Source organism: Peromyscus eremicus, chromosome 17 (genome assembly GCF_949786415.1).
Source record: "Peromyscus eremicus chromosome 17, PerEre_H2_v1, whole genome shotgun sequence".
In the NCBI taxonomy this organism is placed as follows: Eukaryota; Metazoa; Chordata; class Mammalia; order Rodentia; family Cricetidae; genus Peromyscus; species Peromyscus eremicus.
The window spans coordinates 26524423-26548176 of record NC_081433.1 but is presented as its reverse complement, the minus strand read 5'-3'; the positions used below and the strand labels follow the sequence as shown (position 1 = coordinate 26548176).

Here is a 23754-nt window from a genome sequence, read left to right as displayed (position 1 = left end):
ATCTTGAAAATCCTCTATCCAGCGGTCCCTTCATGCAAATGGGCAATAACCCCTTACCCAGAACAATACTGGAGTGCATTTGAAAACACTAAAATCAGTTTCTATTCACCAGTGACTCAGCAGTTAAAGAAAACTAGTGTTCATATTTTAAAAGGCAGCAGAGTTTATGTGGAGAAATATTCTTCTTCTCTCCCGTGCTCTAGAAAGGGAGAACAATATTTATGCTTTAGACACAGAGTACAAGGGGACATTTGATTGACTCATAGCTAGGCAACAGTAGCACAACTGGGACCAATTATCAAGTACCAAGAGAAGAGAATGGGTGGGGAAAGTCTGTGATTGTGTATACATGTGCGTGTGTTTGTGTACACACATATAAACATGTGTAAATATGTTTGTATGCGCATGTGCATGTGGACTTACAAAAATATATCGTACAATCTATATAAAACAACACTTTCATAAAAAAGAAAAAAAAATCAAAGCTGTGATAGCAAGTCTCCAGAACAAAGCAACACAAGACCCAAAGCAAAAACGGCTAAAATGAAAAAGAGGTCGTGAAATTTTAACAAGCTATGTCAAGGAGAGAGGAAGCAGATGCCCCCAACATTTGATAATGCATCCGAGCAGCAGAATTCCAAGACTAGACTGCTGGATCGGCCCTTCACTAGCTGGTGTTGTATCTTTGAGAGGAAAACAACAGAGCATAACTAAAGAATATGGCCCCAGAATCAAACAGACAGAGGCTCTTTTCTCTCTCAGTTTTCTACTCAGTCAAGAAGAGAAACTGCCTCTCAGCTCTTTGAGTATCAATTTCTTCGTTGGGAAAGTGGGATAGCACAGACAGCTGTCGCCAGCACAGGACTGCTCCAATGTAGGACCTCGAGGACCACCAGCTCTGATCACCTACTTATGTGCCAACATGACCAAATACCCAACAGATGGCACTAGGGAGGAGAGATCTGTTTGGCTCCTGGTTCTAGGGTATTTCGGTTGTAGATGTAGAGACGACATGGAGGAACAGCTCCATCCACGGTGGTGGGAACGTGAGGCACTGGACATTTATCTGGCAGTGGACCAGGGGACAGAATGACCAGAACTAGGGGCCAGGCTAATAACCCTCAAAGACATGACCCTTGATAGGTACATCTGCCAGCTAGGCCCTACCTCCTAAATGTTCAACAGTCCTCAAAGCAGCACCAACCAGTTAGGGAACAAGAATTCAAAGCATGAGCCTGGGGGAGAATTTCAGGTTCACACTACATGTTGTCACACTCCCCTCCATTACCCCCCTCCCATACCCCACGTTGTTGCTTTCTATGGTGCTGACAAGTTCAGATCTCTCCCCTGACATAGAAGAGAAGTTGGCTTGCAGTCAATCCATTCTCACATGGCTTCAATGATTCCTATATCTAAAGTCCCTGCCTGCTGTACCCATTCTCCCTTGGGTAGCATGCCATCTCTCTATATATATCTATATAGATATAGATATAGATATAGATATAGATACAGATATAGATCTCATGTGTGTGTGTGTGTGTGTGTGTGTGTGTGTGTGTGTGTGTGTGTGTAAGAGATGAAGAGAAGGAACACAGCAGCACCTCAGCTATAGTAACAGTATTATTGTCTGCACTACCAAGGCCACAGAACAACAGAGGAATCTCCTAAGGAAGAGTTCAATTCTAAGGTGCACCCCCGGCCTCTGCACCTCGAGGCACAGCTCAGTTCCCTACTCAAGGCTCAATGCTGAGTGCAACCTACAGCAACCTACATACTACATAGTCTTCTCTCTTACAAAATTTGTATTTCTCAGTTGCTTAATTCCATCCAGTAATCTAAATGAACTCCTCAGCATCCTAGTGCTCTCTCTCTGTCTCTCTCTCTCTGTCTCACACACACACACACACACACACACACACACACACACACACACACACACGGACTTGAGTGTGCCTAAATCACAGTTTACTCAGATTTCGAGCTCCTGACCATGGAGCTTCTCCCCATGTCTGGTGTACGGCTCACCACCATGGTGTGTTGGTCGTCTACAAGCTCTGGCTTCACTGAACCTCAATATTAATCTACGCATACCCCAATTCTACCTCTTCAGAAAATAAGTCCTCTCATTCTGAGAGATCCATAGAACATGTGCCCAATATTAATTATGTTACCAGAAATGAACTCAGTGAATTCACAAAAGCAGGAATGGAGTAGGCTGTACTGATGATTGTAAATTATCTGTTGACATTATTCTGAAAAATTCATGGTTTAGAGGGGAAAGAGGGGGTCTTCAGGAAGAAATTAATGAAAGTGAGAGCAGAGATAATCGCATTTTCTTTATAATGGGTATTTAGTATGTGCCCATTTACTTTTTAAGTTTTTAAAAATTTTTATTCATTTGTATGTGAATGTTTTGTCTTCATATATAACTACACACCACATGTGTGCAGTGCCCACATGGGAACTGGATCCCCTAGGCCTGGAGTTACAGATGGTTGTGAGCTCCTGTGGGGGGGTGTGCTGGGGTTAGAACCTGGGTCCTCTGGAAGAGCAACCAGGGCTCTTAACTACTAAGACACCTCTCCAGCCCCTGCCCATTTTTTAATATGCATTCTCTAATATCTTTTTTTAAAAAGATTTATTTATTTATTATGTATATAGTGTATGTATGCCTGCATGCCAGAAGAGGGCACCAGATCTCTCTATAGATGGTTGTGAACCACCATGTGGTTGCTGGGAATTGAACTCAGGATTCAGGAAGAGCAGCCAGTGCTCTTAACCTCTGAGCCATCTCTCCAGCCCTATTAACATTCTTTTTTACAGGGTTTCTCTGTGTAGCTTTGCGCCTTTCCTGGAACTGGCTTTGGAGACCAGGCTGGCCTCGAACTCACAAAGATCCTCCTGCCTCTGCCTCCCGAGTGCTGGGATTAAAGGTGTGTGCCACCACTGCCCAGCTCTCTTTTTTAAAAGATTTTTTTTTAGATGGAGTCTTACTATATATCCCAGACCACCCTCAAACTTGTGATCCCCCTGCCTAGGCCTCATGATTATTACCCTTTAGAATACTTTTAATTGAGTATGGTTCCATTTTGCGGATGAGGACACCAAGAACCAGAGAAGCTGGGAAACATCTCCAAATCTTCACAGCACTCACATGGCAGATGGAAGCTGAGCGCAAGTCTGTCTGATTTTAATCACTGTTCTGTTTCTGCTACATGTCAATGTATGATTTCTATCATATTGTACTTACTCAGACATATGTTCAAAACAAACCAAATAGCTGGTCATTGAAGAAATATATATAGTGGATAAATTTTGGAAACCATTATAATGAATAAAAAATGATAATACGTACCATACTATTGGAACATGGTCCAAGAATGGAGTCATGTGAGAATTCTGAGTGCTTGTGACAAAACTCCAAGAAAACATGACCTCAGTTTCTTGGAAACATAGAATTGTTCTCAGAACAATGTGTTTAGTAGATAAGAGTGAGTTTACTTCAGCTGTTGTTATTCATATGACTTTATGGAAAAACATATTTTGCCACATGTGGCTTGTCCTTGTGATTGGACACTTTACTCAGGTGACTCTTCTTAAACCTCAGAGTATAAATTGCCTGATGCTCTCAATAAAGTTGGCTATTGCATGAGACTTTAGTCTGTCTCATTTTTAGGCCCTCGTCTTCCAGGTTCTCACCGCCAACTAGGGCAGTAAACACAGTACTATACCAGATACACAGATTTTAAAATGTAGGTTAGTGCCATATAAAAGTATATGGGGGCCTGGGGAGAATGCTCGGCAGGTAACATGCTTGCTGTGCAAATGGAAGGACCAGAGTTTGACCTCCAGAGTCCACATAAACATTGTGCCTGTACAGAGGCAAGTACCGATAACCCCAGCACTGGGACAGAGAGACAGACTGGGACAAGGAGTTGCTGGCCAGCCAGCATACCTGAAATATCCACCTTCAGCTTTAGTAAGAGACCCTGTCTCACAAAGGTGATAGGAGAGGACCATTCAACATCAACATACACACACATATAACACACACACACACACACACACACACTCACACACACACATACACACACACATCCATACAACTAATACAAGCCTAATAAAATAATTTTATAGAAATATAGTATTACCAACACAATGAGTCTATAATAATTAGGTTTTGTGAAGGACAGAAACTCCAAATATGAGGAAAGAGTAATCCAGGTGTTATAGGCTTCCCAAGCTCCATGTTTCTTGTTCTGCTAAATTCAATATATGATTGCATCATTTTGTTAAAACAATTTTTAATATGAATAAATATTCATGAAAAATTTCTAGTCTTTGACTCACTAATTCCACTCAAGGGGCAAGCTAAGGAAAGAATCCAAAATGTAAGAGAATACAACTAAAATTGTGCAGTATATACTGTACTAGTATTACAGAAATATAAACAGGAAAAAATGCAAGTATTCATCAATAGGCCAATCAATAAATAAATACCAGTCCACCTCATAAAATCATCATGAACCCATTAAAAAGTAAGTTAAGGGCTGAAGAGGTGTTGATGACCCAAGTTCAGATTCCCAGAACCCATGTAAAAGCCAGATACAGCAGCACACACATCAGTAACCCCAGTGTATCCCTTCTGAGAGATGGAAATCAGAGACAGGAAAAGCTCCAGAAATGTGTTGGCAAGAAACCTGGCAGAGCCAACAGTGAGCAGCAAGAGAGACCCCATCTCAAGGAGGAAGTTGAAGGTGGACATCAAAGGTTATCGTCTTAATTCTGCACCCATACCATGAAGCATACACACACACACACACACACACACAAAGCTGGATGTGGTGGTGTGTGCTTGCAAGCCCACTGCTGAGGACATGAAAACAAAGACATTCCTGAAGGCTACCTAGCTTAACCTGCTTGGCAAGCTCTAGGCCCGTGAAAGATCGTCTTAAAAACAAGATAAGACAGCTCTTGAGGAAAGATAGCCGAAGTTATCCTTTGGCCTCCACACCACAAACACACACTTCCTCTTGAAATGCAACATACTTTCCTATTTAGAATTAACTATCAACTTGATATTGCCTTGAATCATCCCCCACCACCACCACACACACAAGTCTCAATTGAGTAATGGTCTTCATCAGGTTGGTCTGTGTCATATCTGCAAAGGACTGTCTTATTGCTAATTGATATAGGAGGACTCAACCCACTATGGGTGGTATCACTCCCTGGGCAGGTGGTTCTGAGCTGTACAAGGAAGCAATATGAACATGAGCCTAAGCAAGCCAGCAAGAAACATTCGATCACGGTTTCTGTTTTCAAGTTCCTGCTTGAGTTCCTACCCTGACATCCTTCAATTATGATGTGTGACCTGGAAGTGAAAGCCAAATAAATCCTTCCCTCCTTTAAGTTGATTTTGGTTAGAAATTTTCATCACAGCAGTAGAATGAAAGTAGGTAAAAATAATTGGTGCCAGGAGTGGGGTATTCCTATGACGGACCTGAGTGTGTTGTTTTGTTGGAGGATTGTGGAAGTATTTGGAATTTTGAACTGGAAAAACCACTGAATGTCCAGTGCTTAATGGGGGGGGGGATAGTAATGCTGAGAGAAATATGAACTGTGGAGATCTTGTTTATAAGGTTTTCGAGGGGAGCAAAAATTTAATTAAGTACTTGACTAGTGAATTTATTTTTAATCAAGAATCAGTAGTTGCTGGCCAATCTGGGACTGAAGAATCAGTTGTAATTAACAAGAAATCAACACCACTGAAGTGAAACCTTTTGTACTTTACTGGGACAATGGGATCCTGGTCAGTTAGGGCTGAAAAATCAGTTGTAATTCGTACAAGATTGGCACTGCTAAGGTGAGAATTTCTGTGTTTCATTAGGACACATGGAATGTATTTTCTCAGGGTCAGCACACAGAAGCTGTGGTACAAGAAAGCCAAAGCTACATTCTAAGCTGGCTGCTGAATTTAGGGATGTCTAAGAGTCACCCATTTGGTACTAGTTTTTGAAGGCATGAAAACTGCTGGATTGAAGGGATCAGGGAAAGAAGATGAGGTTTGCCATTGGGTGGCAGGACTGAGTCCCTGAAATAAGGGCAAAAGAGACCATTGGTGAAGGTACCTCTGTTACAATGGAGAACCCAGTGTCTTGGAGAGGTCAGAATTGTGAGACATCTGACAAGGACAGTGGTAGGTACAAAGTGGAGCCAGCCTAAGCCTACGTAACAAGCGGTATGGTATGGATGGCAGAGCTGGAGAAGTGGGGGTGCCCATACTCTTTGGAACCAGAAGAATATACAGTGATGGAATCCTGAATGCTAGACATTGAGCTACAGGATCTGGATGTACATTACTGGGTTTTAATTTTACTTTAATCTGATTGTTTCTAAGCCTAGATTTTTATATTTTGAAATAAGAAGTATGTAACTTTTTTTTTAATTTTATGGGAGCCCACAGTTAAGAGATTTTAGATTTTTAAAGAGACCAATCTGATTATCAGGGTAGGCCAGTTCAGGCATCCTCTCCACTATTGCTAGTAGTCTAATCTGGGGTCATCCTTGTGGATTCCTGGGAATTTCCCTAGCACCAAGTTTCTCTCTTACCCTCTAATGTCTCCCACTGTCAAGGTATCTCTTTCATTGTTCTCCCACTCCATCCCTCCCCCAGCTCAACCATCTTGTTCCTTTCTGTTCTCATCACCCATCCCCTCCTCTCTATTACCCACCTCCCATCCCCAGTTTACTCATGGATTACCCTGGTAATCAGATTGGTGACTACTCTAACTGTCACCATAGAACCTTCATCCAGTAACTGACGGAAGCAGATGCAGAGATCCACAGCCAAGCACCAGGCCAAGCTCCAGGAGTCCAGTCAAAGAGAGGGAAGAGGGACTATATGAGCAAGGGAGGTCAAGATCATGATGGGGAAATCTACAGAGACAACTGAACCAAGCTCATAGGAACTCACAAACTTTAGATCGACAGCTGTGGAATTTGCATGGGACCAGATTAGACCCTCTGCATACAGGAGACAGTTGTATAGTTGGGTCTGTTTGAGGGGCCCTTGGCAGTGTGATCAGGATCTATCCCTGGTGCATGAGCTGGCTTTCTGGATCCCATTATCTATGGTTAGACACATTGCTTACCCTTGAGGCAGCGGGGAGGGGCTGGGTCCTGTCTCAAGTGAATGTACCAGGCTTTGCTGTACCCACACAGAAGAATGTACCCTTTTGGAGGAGGGGATGGGGGGGTTGGTCAAGGAGTGTTAGGTGGGGGTGGAAGGAGCTGGAGGAGGGATGAGAGGGGGAATCTGTGGTTGGTATGTAAAATGAATTTTTAAAAATTTTAATAAAAAAAGAGACCTTGGAACTTTTTTCCTTTATTTTTTTTTTAAATTTCTATGTATTTGTGTATGTCTGTGTGAGTATATGTCATGTGGATGAGGAGGCCAACAGAGGACTTTGGAGCCCTTTGAGCTAGTGTAGCTAGAGTTTTCCTGCCTGGCCCACGGTCAGGACAAATCTCTCTCACCCGCCAGTCCCACAGCCGCTCAGACCCAACCAAGTAAACACAGAGACTTATATTGGTTACAAACTGTATGGCCGTGGCAGACTTCTTGCTATCTGTTCTTACAGCTTAAATTAATCCATTTCCATTAATCTATACCTTGCCACGTGGCTCGTGGCTTACCGGCATCTTCACATGCTGTTTGTCATCATGGCGGCTGGCAGTGTCTCTCTGACTCAGCCTTCCACTTCCCAGCTTTATTCTCCTCCTTGTCCCGCCTACACTTCCTGCCTAGCCAATGGCCAATCAGTGTTTTATTTATTGACTAATCAGCAACACATTTGCCATACAGAACATCCCACAGCAAGCTAGAGTATCAAGGAAGTTGTAACCACCCAACACGGGTGCTGGGAACCAATCTGACTTCATCTGTTAGATCAGCAAACATTCTAACTGCTGAGCAGGCTCTCCACCCTCAAAGATCTTAGCCATTCTAAGCCTTGGAAATTTTAAAGACCGTGAGACTCTTTAAGTTGTATCGCATTTACACTACGGTATACATAAGACATTGGAAACAAGAGATGAAAAATTATGGCTTAAAGTGATATGTTTGGGTGTCAGTTTGACAAGGGCCATCCCAGAACACACCGAAACACACACGCTAAAAGAAAGATACAAACAAACACACAAAACAGCTGTGATCATGCTGGAAGCAATCGCTTGGGCCAATGGACTGTTTGTTGGTTGTTTTCCAAACAATGAGTATATACATTTATGTCGGGCTTCACTGTCCTTATGTCAAGCACTAGACTCTTCCCACATGCTATCTAATTTAATCTTCATAATGACCCTCTGGAGTCACTGCCAGTTTCCCCCCCATTTTACAGGTAAGAAGCCGGAGGCACAAAGAGTAGAAATTTCTCAACCAGGCCATGGCAAAGAGAGAATTTAAATCTACGTGTGCCTGACCCTGGAGGAGAACATTTACACTGCCAGGCTGAGGTGTAAAGAGGAAATGAAAGAAATGGGAACAGCAAACAGAGACTCATGAGGAAAATGAGTGGATAAGGCAATTGATAAGAAAATGATATCCAAGGGGAATAATTAGCCCAGAGAGTGAATTTGAACCCACACCAAGGGTCCACAGCATCCGAGATTCCTGGACTTTTGTTGCAGTGGTTGGGAGCACGGCATTTTGAGGGCGCACTTCCCTGGGGTGGAGGACCCCATATCACGAAACAATGACTTTCTGTGCTTGTTCTTGTTTTGCCTGATGGCCCACAGCAAGAGCAGTCACTGATCTTGTGGCCTCTGTCTCTGGCCAACCAGAAGATCTCCATGGTCTCCCTAAGTCACAATGTGTCATGTAATCCATCAAATGACCCAAAGCATGATAGTGTCTTCATACTGAGTGGTGGTGATTTCAAAGGTCAGTTGAAACAAATAAGAGCTTTAAAAAATTCCCTCTGAGGAGTTCTACCACAAGAGCACATTGCTGATTCTGTGAGCAAGAAGTTACTCGTCTCGGAGAAACAGTGAGTTTTCATACACGGAAATAATTTATGCAGGGTTGCTGACCTCCACATGCAGAAATAAAACTATTCGGCACAGAATCATCAGCAATTCAGCTCTTGTCCCGCCGTCCTTTCTTGGGACTCTCTTTTCTCATCTGGGGTCAATGCTTGCAGGACCGGAATAACATCCTGAATTTTTAAGGAGCTTCCAAATCACCGTCTTGTGCACTGCCAAGCTTCCCATATTTATTTTTCTTTTGTTCTGTAAAGAAAGTTAAAGGTTTATGCTTCGGTGAGCAGTGTTAGGTTCTCCCACACTTTTCTGCACAAGTGAAATACGAGTATGTGGGTCGCATAAGCTTGCATTTGAGAGAGGAAGATGGGCTGGTGTCCACGTGCTGCCTGTCACTTGCTGTAACACATACTCAATCAGAGCAGGTTAGTTCAGTTGGGTTGGGAAAATGAAAATATTCCTCACTGGAGGTGTTTTTTGTTTGTTTGTTTTTCCCTTGGCACAGGACTTGTCTACATCATTAAAAGATGAGTTCTCTCTAGGTTAGGTTCAAATAGAATATAATCACAATAAAATATAAAGGACTTTTCTTTGTAGGGGTGGATAAGTAACATCAACGTTCCCACAGAGAAAGAAGCATGCGAGAATAACTAGGGGCATGGTGAAAAGGGGAAGCCATAAAGGAGGTCAGTTCTCCTAGTCGTAAAACTCACTGTAACATCCGCATACTTGAAACAGGGTGGTGCTGTCCATAGAGATGGATTAATAGCATCCCCACATAGACCCTAACAATACACAGAAGTCTAGAGGAAAAAGGACACTCAGATTATTCAAGCAAAGGTGGTTTTTTAAACAAATGGTAACACGGGGTAGAGATGTTCTTTGTGACTCCTGATACATCGCCCCCTGGACAGGACATCAGTTTTATAATAATAAGGTCATCCATGTATAACAGGAAACTGTAAGGAAGAAATCAGGAAAAAAAATATTCTGTGGGGTGACTGTTTTATTTCTTTCAAAAATACCAACTTATAAAATACAAAGACTGAGAAACAGTTCTTCCAGGGAGAAAACTTTTCGTGGTGATGGGGAGTGGGGAGGGTGTGTGTGTGATGGGTTAGTGTGAGAGGAAGAGAAAGCAAGGGGAGAGAGGCAGGAAAGGAGCAAACCAATTGTAAAACATGTCAAAACAACTAATAAGTTTGAGTCAGGGTATATAGGAATCCTCTGGATTATCCTATGGGGTGAATATACACACCTGCACATGGGCACACACATATGCCCCCACACACACATACACACACACATGCACATGCACACACATATACATTCACACATGTACACATACACACACATGCACACATACATACATTCATACATGTACACACACACACACACACACACACACACACACACACACACACCCTTTCCCTCCTGAACTTGTCAATGGCATCTCCTCCTCCGTGGCTTTGTACACTTCTCTTAAATAAAAAGTGATGTATTCCTGTTCTCTTTGTCACTTTGCCTAGATCAATCTCTTCCTTCCCTTCCTGGTACCTTTGTATGTTGCTTTATCTTAGAGCTTTATTGTGCAGTGAGCAAGAAACGAGAAGTTTTCTTCTCAGTTGACAAATGAAAACAGAACCAGAAAACTGAAGTGCTGGTTTGAGAACATCCTCAGAAAGCAGAAGGGGGCAAGGGGCCCAGGATAGACTGGGGCTCTGTGGCCAGGCTAGGGACCACAGAGATACCCTGGTGACTCAGAGGAGGGTGAGAACCAAGCAGAAATCAGGCTCAGGATCCTCCCATCCTCCTGAGTGGCTTTCTGCTGAGCTGAACCCAGGAGCACCAGAGATTCCATCCAAGATGCAGAGCTGGAACTGAGCCTCTTGACTCTTATTCTGACCCACAGAACATCTTCCTGTCTCACCCTACCAAGGCCACAGCACGACAACAGTAACGGCTTTCCCCCATTCTTCCTAGACTCGTTTTCATTCGCTTAAAAAAATGTACTTCCCTAGCAGTTCATTTCTCAGCCTACTCCTGTGTTTAATCACGCCTTACCAACCCCAACCCAACGATTTGAAATTAATTGTTGCCCAACAAGGCACAGACCTCTCACACTCCCATCTCATTGCACAGCACACCATTGCCTTAAGTTATAACAATAATTAAACTGTGCTTTAATTAAGCAAGCCTTACCCTCCTCGCCTAACAGTCCCACTCAGGCAATTTCCTTCAAGCAAGCGATTTCCTTCATTTCAATACTATTACTCACACCTATCGGGATTAGCAGAACGCATACTGGGGCAAAAGATGAGCTTTTTCCATTGTCTTTGGATGTTGATTAACTACCTTGGCAACATTTGTGATTTCCACAGCCCTATAAAATCTGTAGGCTTGTCTTCACCCTCCTGATTCTCTCCTTCTGGGAAAATAGGAAAGCAAGTCTTTCTACCATTCTCCAACACAAATGCTATCGGAATGGAGATCTCTGGACCCTGGGAAAGCATTAGTATGTATGGCTCTCCTATTCACATCAGAAAACATGGCAGGTTGGAGAATAGAAATTCTGAGTGCATTATACAAAGCATCGTATTGTGAGAGTCCACAGATCCTTATCAACACACAGGAAGTGTAAGGGGTGCAGGAGAACCCCACTCCTTGGCAGCTTGCAAGCAGCTGTTAACGCTTTCTTAAACCAATAGGCTCAAGGGACCCTGCAGGCCCGAAAGTTTATACAGCTAAGCTCAGACCTCAGGCTTCTCACTGCCTCGAGTCAGAGAGTCAACTAGAAACTCAAATTCATAACTTGCTATCTTAGGTGCCCTGTAGGCCAAAAAAGAAACAAAGAAGCAGAAATCAGTAAAGGAAAATGGGTTTATTTACAGTTTGGGCAAACCAAGAAGGGAAAAAAAACTGGTTTCTCTTCACTGTATCTGTGGTAGTCTTACAATTTACCAAACAACAACCATAAAGCAAAGGCCAAAAGACACACAGATTTAGGTGCAGGGCCTTTTAATTGGTCTTTTCCTGGGCAGAAGGCCACTCTGCCCCAGCTTACTTTATTCTCAGGAAGTTGTGTCTATTCAGCTGAGTCCAATGACCTCTTCCTTGGCAGGGAAAGCCATTGTATTTTTATAAGTTAATAGGCTACAAAATTAGCATTTCTACTTCCTTCTACCAAAGATCCAATCCAGGAGGACAGAGCTCAGTGTCTTTCCTGCTGTGATTTACCTAGGACTGAGGGACACCAGGAATTCAGTGCTGGACCAGTCCAGAGAAAGTAAGGTAGTCAGTTTCACAGAGGGCGTGTTCTGACACGTGTAGGATAGCAACTGGTATCTACTAATCTGACTGAATACCCTGCACTAGTCTAGCCATTTTAAGCGGGTTTACTCACAATGCTCTCTATTCATCAGGCATTAAGGTTTTTATCGCCAAATGACAGATGAAACAGAGGAACATGAGTTCATTTTAGCAAGATTATGCAAATATTAAGGGAGGGATGGGATAATCTTGGCTGTTCTTTATGGTGATATTTTATTTGTACTGAAATGTGATTTTATTTGTATGTTAATAAAGTTGCCCGGGGGTCAGAGCTATTAGAGCCATAGCAGAAGCCAGGCGGTGGTGGTGCATGCCTTTAATCCCAGCACTTGGTAGGCAGAGCTAAGTAGATCTCTGTGTGTTCAAGTATACAGCCAGCATTGGAGACACACACCTTTAATCTCAATACCAACCATAGAAGACCTGGAGGTCTGTACAGACAGGCAGTGACGAGGCGGTCATGTGGTTGGGTTTACAACCAATAAGAAGGCAGAACAGAAAGTCTATATAAAGACAAAAACACAGGAAGTAGGTCTCTTGGCTGGAGAGGATAGCTGAAGCAGGAAGGGTAAGGCTCTTAGCTCTGACCTCTTGGGCTTTCATCTTTACACTGGCTCTGTGTTTCTTATTTAATAAGAAGGTTACTTCTACAGTTCTTGATCATTGCTTTGTAGTCCTCCTTACAGCCTATTCCTCTGTTGCTAGTGTAAAGATTTCCAGGGCTGCCCTTACTTAATGTTTGGAGTATGTCTTAGGTAAGATTTCTATCGCTGTGAAGAGACATCATGACCACAGTAACTCTTATAAAGGAAAACATTTAACTGGGTCCAACTTACACTTCAGAGGTTTATTTTGTTCATTAACATCATGGTGGAGAGCACAGTGGCACGCAGACAGACTCGGTGCTGGAGAAGTAGCTGGGAGTTCTACACCCGGATCCTCAGGCAGCAGGAAGAGAGAGAGTAACACTGAGCCTGGCTTGAGCTTCTAAAACCTCAAAGCCCCTCCCCCCCACACACGCTTCCTCCAACAAGGCCACACCTCCAATAATGCCACTCCCTATGAGTCTGTGGGTGCCATTTCCATTCAGACCTCCACAAATTCAGATCCAAGGAGCTGCACTTTTAACAAGTCTAAAAGATTCCCATGACAGAATAGGTAATATCTCAGGAAACACATGAAGTCTTCCACTCAACGGGTATGCACAAGAGAGCCTAGCCAGGCAGCACCTTCACAAGTTCAAATCCTATACCCCACTGATGAGTCGTCTGTCTCTTCAGGCAATGAACTTATCCCATCCCATCAGGACTGACTCATACACAAGGTAAGACCAGGGGTAGGTGATCTAAAGAAGTGGAGGCTAGCTATACCTTCTCCCTTCCGTGGGCCAGAAAATTTGATTGGTAAAAAGGAGCCTCAAGACTAAAGCATTACGACGCATGGGCAAACCTGGACTCAAATTTCCTGAGATAGCCCCAGCACGGTAACTTTTAACCCCTTGCAGATGACATGATTTTCTGATGTGTAATACAGTGGTAGCACATGTAACAGGTCTGGAGCATGAGAAAGGAGATGCCAGCCCTTCTGGTATCATTTTCAGACAAAAATAATCAGCACTGATATGACCTAGTTAAGTCAGGCACACGGCCTGATTGGTTCTGTCTGGAAACCACAGCTGAAAGTTCAGTCAACCTGGGAAGACTGATGGGTCACAAAAAACAGTCTCTACCTCTCCTTGAAATAAAAAAATTCTCATGTTCTCATTCTCCCTCAACTCAGCAATTGTGTTCCACAAGAGGCAGGTCAGAATCCATGAGCTTGGAAGAGTCCTCGGTAGTGTCCCAGGGCATCTGTGGGGAGGATGCAGGTTGGCAGGTGTAGGTGCGGGAAGGATTGTGGAAACTGAGAGAAGCCTTAACTGATGCAAAGGCTTTTTGCTCTGGGTGTTGATGAAAGTGGAGCTCAAGCCTGCTTTCTTTCCCAGAAGTATCTACAACCCATATTTCAACTTCTCTTTCATTTGCTCATGTTCTGGAAGCTGACTGGAATTGTCTCCAGGCAAAGAGAGCAGAGCCTGTTGGCTCTCCTTGGTGTGCTGGTGAGCTACTGTCTGACAGAAAAGGGAAATCAGGTCATTTGTTTTTGTGTCTTACCCTTGTTTGTGGCGATATTTACATAATACGGCCACACCGGACAGTCTGTCTCCCGATGACCCACTCCCTGTTCACCCACATGTTGATGGAGCATTAGATGATGATGGAGAAGGAACATTATAGCCATGCTCATTCTTTTCAGAACCAGCTCAGCAGCCAGCTCTCCTGGTGGCGCTCAATCTCCCACCCTTTTTCTTTGTGCTTTATGAAAGCAAAGAAGAAAAGGAAGAACAATTAGAAACATCATTTTAAGGTATGTGCACCTGGCAAAGCCCTTTAAAGTGAGATTCAGTATGGTTGAAGCCCCACAATTCCTTGTGCCCTGGGCTGGGTTGGCCCAGATTTCTCATTTCAATGACTTCCATTCTTTAACTGAGCCATTGTGCTGTGGTCTCCTCTCAAATGGCAATACCTGGTAGGGAATAAAGCATTGCCTTTCTCTTTTCTGTCTTTATTTTAAGAGCAGCTAGTCCTTTTATTCCACCACAGAAAAGACTTCTTGTTGTCATCAATGACTCTGATTGACTAAGACTAACCGCAGGTAGATATATGGACAGATCTTAGAGCTGGGGGCCTGAGAGTTTCCTCATTAGACATGAACCTTTCTCCCCCAAACACTAGCTCTGTAGAAACTCCAAACGTGCAAACAGGCTCAATAGCATTTACCGGTTCTCCTTAACAAAAAACGAATTCCTCTCGAAACGGAATCCAGCAGGAAGTCGCTTATAGATTAATCACTGTCATTGAAAGATCCGTGGAAAAGAAAATTTGGTTTCAGGAGAAATTCAAAGGCAGCCGTCAGAAGAACACAACAGTTCAAACTGCTCAGAAATGTAAACAGGACGTCTGAGTGTCATGAAAACCTTGGCTAAAAATAACACATCCTATGAAGAAACTGAAGCCATTTTTTGTTTTCAAACTAAACTCTGGAAAAAAAAAAAAGTTTGAAGAACGAGTGTAAGACTCATTTCCAAAAGCAAGAAGCAAGCCAATGTGGCCATCTCACCATTACCTACCAGCAAAGACGTGAGTGCCAATAGCTCATTATCCTCGGAAAGTAAAGCATATACTCCTGTCTGGGAAAAAGCAGCCATGGAAGAATCATGTAGAAGCTTTGCTTTCCTTTCCCTTAAACTCCAGGATTATACAGTAGAGGGTGGGTGGTTCTCATTCTTCTAATTTGGGTTTATCTTTAAGAAAAAAAACTTCCTTTGATTTTCCTTATTTATATTTCTCCCCCGTTAATGGCCCCAAGTTACGCGGTCAACAGCAGCCAGAGAGGAGGGCAGCTGGAGCTCTGCTATGCTGCCTACAGCAGGCTGGGGGTTTCTCAGGGAGCTCTGCTCCAGTGAACAGGGGCCTCTTAACCTCTCTGCAGGAAAGAGTTGCAGGGTAAGCCAGGGTAAAGCAAAGCTGGAGTGTATTAGGAAGCATAGATGAAAGCCTGTGTTAGGAAAGAGAGAATGGCACTCCAGAAAAAACAGTACACACCCAAGACATGGGAGCAGACTCAAGAAAGAGTCTTGCCAGAGTACCTTAACAATCACTATTTACTTTGGCTACTTTGGGCCTTGTTCAAAGGGTTTCTAAGGAATTTTTTCTTTCCTTTTTTTCTCTTCTTCCTTTCTCCTTTTTTTTTTTTTTTTTTTTTTTTTTTTTTGGTTTTTTGAGACAGGGTTTCTCTGTGTAGCTTTGGAGCCTGTTCTGGAGCTTACTCTGTAGTGCAGGCTGTCCTCAAACTCACAGAGATCCACCTGGCTCTGCCTTCTGAGTTCTGGGATTAAAGGCGTGTGCCACCACCACCCGGCCCTTCCTTCCTTCCTTCCTTCCTTCCTTCCTTCCTTCCTTCCTTCCTTCCTTCCTTCATTTATTTATTTACCCTCTGTAAATGAGACCATAAGCTGATTTTAAGGGGTACTGGGCAGGCATACAGGCTGATAAGATAAAAACATGGGCCAAAAGCATCACAGGAATTCTTCCTACAAGAGGTTCCAGGAAGGGAAGACATATGTTTTGGCTGTAAACAAACTTCGTGATCTTGTTTGTGACATTCTCAGAAAGTTCTAGGTTGGAAGGTCACATATGCCTAGGCATGATTCATTGCAGTTTTAACATTCTCATTTGAAATATCTTCAGACAAAAAAGGAATGTTATCTCTATGTAGCCAGTCTCTACAGCAAATTCTTGACTCCCAGCTGGACAGAGATTTCAATATTAATACACTCTGGGATGAGGGACTCGCTTCTCTTCCCATGCCCTGTTAATTTCCCCCTTTCTATCTTGCCCCCCAATACTCTGATTATTTTGATTTATTCATTTGGGATCAAACTATATTATAGATATCTTTTCCATAGCTCTCTCCCTCAACTACAGTAGCTATAAGTCAAAGTGATTATTGGGTAGCCGAACGTTGATGAGATCAAATTGCAACGTACCATAAAGTGTAAAAGAGACCTAGAGTTTCAAAACCTTAGTATAAAATAATTACTGTAGAATGTTAATAATTTCACAATGACTATACACTGAAGGAGTAATATTAAGAATATATCAAATTAAGCTGGGCAGGCACTTTTTAATTCCAGCACTTAGGAGGCAGAAGTAGGCAGATCTCTGAGTTTGAGGCCAGCCTGGTCTACAGCATGAGTTCCAGGATAGCCAGGGCTGTTACACAGAGAAACCCAGTCTCAAAAAACAAAACAAAACAAAACAAAACAACAAAAAAGAGAATATATCAAATTAATAGATTATCTTTTAAAAATTAGTACAACAGTGCAATTATTCCTTCCCAGTACACATGGCTGCTAGAATATATTTACAGCTTCATTTTTTTTTATTTCATAAGAAATGTTGAAGATGCAGTTATGACAAACACTATGTCAGATAAGGAATCCCAGCATGCCCTTCATCTGACAGAGATGCTGATTTACCACTGGACAGAGCTATTCCTTCTGCGGAGAAACCCAGAAAACAGTTAAAAGATGAGTGAGTCCTAGGAAAGGACACAGGTATCCACATCAAAACCAGCATCAAGATTCTTGACAGCCACCCAATACAGTCCCTTCCCCCAGTTCTGTGTGTGTGACTGGGAGAAACACCATAACCTTTGTCTTCACTCTGAGGAGTAAAAGAGAGACTGAAACATATATTTTAACATGAAGACTTGGCTCCAAGGATGTGTGTGTGTATGTGTGTGTGTGTGTGTGTGTGTGTGTGTTCTTCATAGAAGAGGGAGCTAGGAGGCCATGGAGAAGAAAGATGAAATTTCAACTAGCACACATTCAGTTGGCATGGTCGCTCCCCAACCTCAGCAGGGACTAATCAAGAGAAAATCTCTAATTCACATTGAGAGTGTGCATCCTGACATCTTCTTAAGGGGCTGAGTTCTTGTCTTTTCTAACCAGAAGCTTTAATAGGATTGGGCATGTTTTAGAAAGCTGGAGTCTGTTGAACAGAGTTTGAATGCTTGACTCAGATCCAGAGAACCTACAGGGCTACAGCCAAACTGGGAACAAGAGATAATGCTCCTCACAAAATAGAAACCAGGAAACCCCTGTAACTGGAAATTTACATGCACAGAGCCAGAGAAAAAAAATCTAGCCACAGGGGTTGAGAAATCCTAGAATCTCCAGTGTCTTAGTTTGGGTTTTTATTGCTGTGAAGAGACACCCTGACACAGCAAGTCTTATAAATGAAGGCATTTAATTGGGGCTGGCTTACAGTTCAGAGGTTTAATTAATTATCTTCATGGTGGAAGTATGGCAATGTACAAGCAGACCTGGTGCTGGAGAAGATCTGGGAGTTCTACAGCTGGATAGGCAGCTAGCAAGAAGAGAGAGTGACACTGGGCCTGGCATGAGCTCCTGAAACTGCAAAGCCCCAACTTCAGTGACACACTTCCTTCAACAACGCCACACCTACTCCAACAAGGCCACACCTCCTAATAGTGCCACTCCCTATGGGGCAATGAGGGCCATTTTTATTCAAACCACCACAGCCAGCCAGCCTGCTCGTAAAGGCCTGCTGAAGTCAGTTCAAGAAGATGGGGCCATTGTAGGGGACATGAAGAAACAGGGGGACACGGCCAAGTAGCCAGAGCCCCACTGTAAAGAAACAGAAGACTGAATCACCTGAAAAGATGGCTGAGAATTCAGAATAACCACCTCAAAGGTACACACTGAGCACAGGAAGACACTGCAAAAACAAAATAAAGCGAGGAACAACAGAGAAAATATGAAAAAGAGTCACACGAGCACTGGAGCTGAGGAGTGTGACATGTTGAAAGTTTCACTTGAGAGGCTCAACAGCAATCTGTGTGAGGCAAAGGAAAGAGGAAGCAACTCAAAGGCAAGTAAGTCATTTGGAACTGTAGAGTCAGAGAAGCGAGCAACAAAAGAGAATGAGAAATGAGGGAGGAACGTATGGGATCTCATCAAGAGGGCCAAAATGTGCACGACAAAGAGAAAGAAGCTGACATCTTCTGTAAAAAGATGATGAACCAAACAGGGCAGCAAGCATGCAACCCCAGGGCTCAGAACGCTGCAGTAGGAGGACCATGAGTTTGAAGTCAGTCTCACTCTCGATAGTACATCATGGGACCCTCTCTCACAATGAGTCAATCAATAATGAAAATTCCCAAGTTGGGCCAAATAAATCATACTCAGACTCCAGAGGCCCAAAGGACTCCAACTAGGCTATTTAATGATGCTCACAGCAAAGACACAAACTGCTCCAAAGTGAAGACAAAGAATTTCTACAGTAGCTCTGATTCATTGTGTACAAAGATATGCAATACTAAGGAAGACAGCAGAGGGACCCTTCAAAACTGGAGAAATAAAGACTTTCCTGGAAAAACACAAGCTGGGAAAAATCCATCACCACTAGATCTTCCCTACAAGAAACACTAAAGGGAATCATTCAAGTGGAGACAAAAGAAACCCAGACAGCAACATAAAAATGTGAAGTTCCATAGCAACTGTGAATATACTCACAAGCATAGAACAATGTAAAACTGCAATGGTGAAATGAAAGAGTTTTTAAGTCTGGTTTGTAACAAAAATAAAAAAAGCATTAAAATCACTGTAACTATAAAACACATTGCTGGAGGTACAATAGTAAAAGATGCCACTGGAGACATCGGTAGGTAAAATGTGGTGCAGCAAGTAGTTACAGAAGAGAGTTTCTGTATACAAGTGAAGTTGTCACTGTCTTAAAACAGATTGTCAGAATTGTATGTTGTTTTATGCAAGTCCTTCAATAACCACAAGGAAGAGACCTATAAAGGATACACAAGGGCCAGGCATGGTGTGTATGTCTTTACTGCCAACACTCAAGAGGGAGAGGCAGACAGAGCTCTGTGAATCTGAAGCTATCCTGGTCTATCTACATAGTGAATTCTAGTGAATAGCCATGGCTATGTAGTGTGACCCTGTATCAAAAAAAAGAAAGGAAGGAAGGAAAAAAGAAAAGAAGGAAGAAAATGAGAAGGATGTCAAAGCATACTGCAACAAAACTTCAGTAAAATAGAGAGAAACATAATAAGAGAGGGAAAGAGAGACAGAAAACCTGGGAGACAGACAGAAACTACTAACAAATGGCAGTAGTAAATTTGTTCCTATCAGTAATTACTCTGCATGTAAAAGATTAATCTCATCAAGACAAAAGCACAGAGTGGCTGAGTGGATTTGGAGACAGCAAAGGTCTACTATATGCTATGTACAAACACTTGCTGCAGACTTGAGGACACACAGACTAAGAAAAGGACTGAACGTATTTCATGCCAACAGTAATCAAAGACAGTAGGGATGGCCACACTTACACCAGACAGAATAGACTGTAGTGTGAAACCCTTCACAAGAAGTAAAGGCAGTATTAAATGATGAATAGATCAACTCAATGGGAAGACATAACTCTGTGTGCACCCAGCATCAGAGAATCCATTGTGTGAAGTAAACACCGGAAGGGGAGATTGAACAAAAAATTTCTATGATGTGATCTCAACAGGGGATAAAACTTCCAGATCGATAACCCAATATCAGAACAGAGGACATGAACAACAATATAGACTCAATGAACCTAACAGACATATCCACAACATTCCACTGAGAAGCAAGAGAACACATATTCTTCTCAAGCACATACCACAGAGCTTTATCCAGAATGGACATCTGTGTTGGTTCACACAAAATATGTTAAAAAAAAATTGACATTACACCACACATTTTTTTCTGACCTGAATGGATGATACCAGAAATCAATAGTGTAAGAAAAATTTAGAAAAATCACAATATGTAGAAATTGAACAACATATTCCTGAGTAACCAAGTCAAGGAAGAAATAAAAAAAAAATTCAAAGACATCTTGGCAAAGTAAAACAAAAACAAATGTCCCCAAACTGATGACATGTAGCAAAATCAATACTAAGAAGGAAGGCTACAGGGGTACAGACTTACAGGCAAAGTGAACACATGTCTTAAATAAAGAATCTGACTAGATCCCTCAAGAAATCAGAAAAACTAAGAATAAACTAAGACCAAGCTAGTAGAAGAATGGAATTGCACAAAATCGAGATAACACAAGTAAATTAGAAGACCATATGTTCACTGATTGGAAGATTTCATATTGTTAAAATAGCCACATTACCTGATCTACACATTTGATGAACTCTCTACTCAATTCTCAGTCACTTTTGTTTTGTTTTGTTTTTGTTTGCAGAAAAAATTTAAAGTCCAAAAATTTATATGAAATCATAAAAGGTTAGCTAAAACAATCTTAGAGAAGAAGAGCTAGGCTAGGGTATCACGTATACTGACTTCAAAGCATATTATAAAGCTAAAGCAATCAAAGCAGTATGGTGATTTTATAAGGACAGACAGAGACCAATGGGACAGAATGGGGAAACAAAGAATAAGCCTAAGCATATCCACCTAAATTTCAGAAAGATGCCGATACAGTCGCTTTAATACATAAATAGCACTGGGAACTGAATGGCCACACCCCAGATAGCTAGTGAATCCTAGCTCCCACTTGCATCATATGCAAATTAACTCAAACTGAATTAAAGATTTAGATGTAAGTCCTCAAGTATTAAATTCCTAAAAGAAAATAAAGAGGCAAATCAGAATAATATCAGTCTTTACAGCAACTTCTAACCAACCTTCCCCAAATCACAGACAACAGAAGGAAAAATAGATTAAGTGAGAACATATCACATAAAAAGCTTTCATGCAGCAGAAGAAACAATCACCAGAGTTTTAAAGCATCTGTGGAGTTTAAGAAAATATTTGCATTTTATTTATTCTTTGTTTGCATGGGGGGGGGTGCGTGTCACTGTACACATACATAGGTCAGAGAACAACTTGTGAGAATTGGTTCTGGTCCTTCCTTCCATTGTGTGGCCCCAGGATCAAATACAGGGAGTCAAATTCGGTGGCAAGCCCCTTTTACCTGCTAAGCCACCTTGCTTGTCCAGTAAAGAAAGCATTTATTTATACACCACCTATCCAAAATGTACAAAGAACTCTTATAATTCAATAGCAATAAAAACAAAAGTGCAATTAAAGTGGCTGAGGACTTGGTTGGACATTTCTCCATAGATGATGAACAAGTAGCTGACAGGTCAGTGAAATATGCCCAGCATTACTAATCACCAGAGAAATGCAAGATGAGGCTACAATCGGTATAATATATAATATATGCTAAGATGGCCACAACAGATGGCCACAAAAGAAAACTGAAAACAGCAGGACTTAGTGGGCGTATCCAGACGTTAGAACCCTTGCACAGTTTTAGTGAGGATGTAAAATGTGCTCACGATGGGAAACAGCATGTAGGCTCCTCAAAAATTAAAAGCAGAATAATCATATAAGCCAGCAATTCCACTTCTAGGCATAATCGCCAAAGAGGCAGAATCCAATCAAGGATTAAAATAGACACTTACGTACCAATCTCCACAGCAGCACTATTCCTATGAGCTGAGAGGCAGAAGCACCCAGGTGTGCACCTACGGATCAATGAACATCAAAATGCGGTATAAACACATCTAGCTCTAGAAAGTTTCTTAAATTCACAGAAGCTAAAGGGAATTGGATTCTCAAACCTCTCTTCAAATTCACCTGGCTCTGTGTGTGTGTGTGTGTGTGTGTGTGTGTGTGAGAGAGAGAGAGAGAGAGAGAGAGAGAGAGAGAGAGAGAGAGAGAGAGAGAGAGAGAGAGAATCACCTAGAAGCCACACCTCTGTGCATGTCTGTGAGGGCTCTTCCTGGAGGGTTTAGCTGAGGAGGGAGGCCCAGCAGCACCTTCCTATGGGCTGGATCTGAACTGAATAAAAGGGAAAAAGAAAAGAAACTAAAATAAGCAGAACAGAGTACAGCATCCTCTTTCTGTTTCTCATGTGGAAGAAAGGTGACTCTCCTCACCCCATATTTCTGCCACCATGCCCTCTCTGCCATGATGGGCAGGACACTCTCAAACTGTGACCCACAATAAACCCATACTTCCTTGAAAAAGTACAGGGTAGACATATAATCAAATATAATTCGGCCTTAAAAAGGAATAAAGTCTGAAACACACTAGAGTGTGAATAGATCCTGAGTATTTGAGGCTAAATGAAATACGGCAGTCATTGGAGGACATCACTGTGTGACTCTGATTATATGAAGTAGTGGACGGTTAAATCAGAGTCTGAGACCGGAATGGTGGCTTCCGGGGGCAGGGAAGAAGTGAAAACGGAGAGTTATTAGTGAGTATAGAAAGTCACCCAAGCAACCTGAGAAAGTTCTAGAGATCTGCTATACAATGATGCACCATTAGGAATATTTGTGATATTGTGTGTAATAAGCTTATGTCCCTGGGCACTTGTAATTTCATATTGCTTCTGTTTTTGAGGATATGGTTAAGTGGTTTTTCCAAGAAGCCAGGTTAGGCCATGTCTGACATAGTTTCCCCTTAACTGCCTCTTCCTCCATGTGGTCAGTCTAGAATCTACTCTATACGACTTCCTGGACCTGCTTCTCTAGGGAACATGTAGATACAACCTCCTAAACTCATCCTGCTGACTTCAACCCTTACAGAGATGGTGGACATATGATATGGTATGTGAGCACTCTTCAGTCACAGTGTGGCCCCAACCCCAGGATGTGTTCTCACCAACTTTAACCCCAACAAATAGAAAACTGCTTGGAGGAACTGGAGAGATGGCTCAGTGATTAAGAGCATGTGCTTACTGCTCTTCC

At 42.3% G+C, this 23754-nt stretch overlaps 1 long non-coding RNA gene across 1 annotated transcript; it reads right to left on the bottom strand.

The window, feature by feature from the left end:
- Positions 1-78: 78 nt before the first annotated feature.
- Positions 79-3400, bottom strand: LOC131894302 (uncharacterized). Its single transcript, XR_009374877.1, has 2 exons — positions 3356-3400; positions 79-199 (listed from the first exon to the last, which is right to left on the bottom strand). It is a non-coding gene; the product is annotated as an uncharacterized LOC131894302 (long non-coding RNA).
- Positions 3401-23754: the final 20354 nt, after the last annotated feature.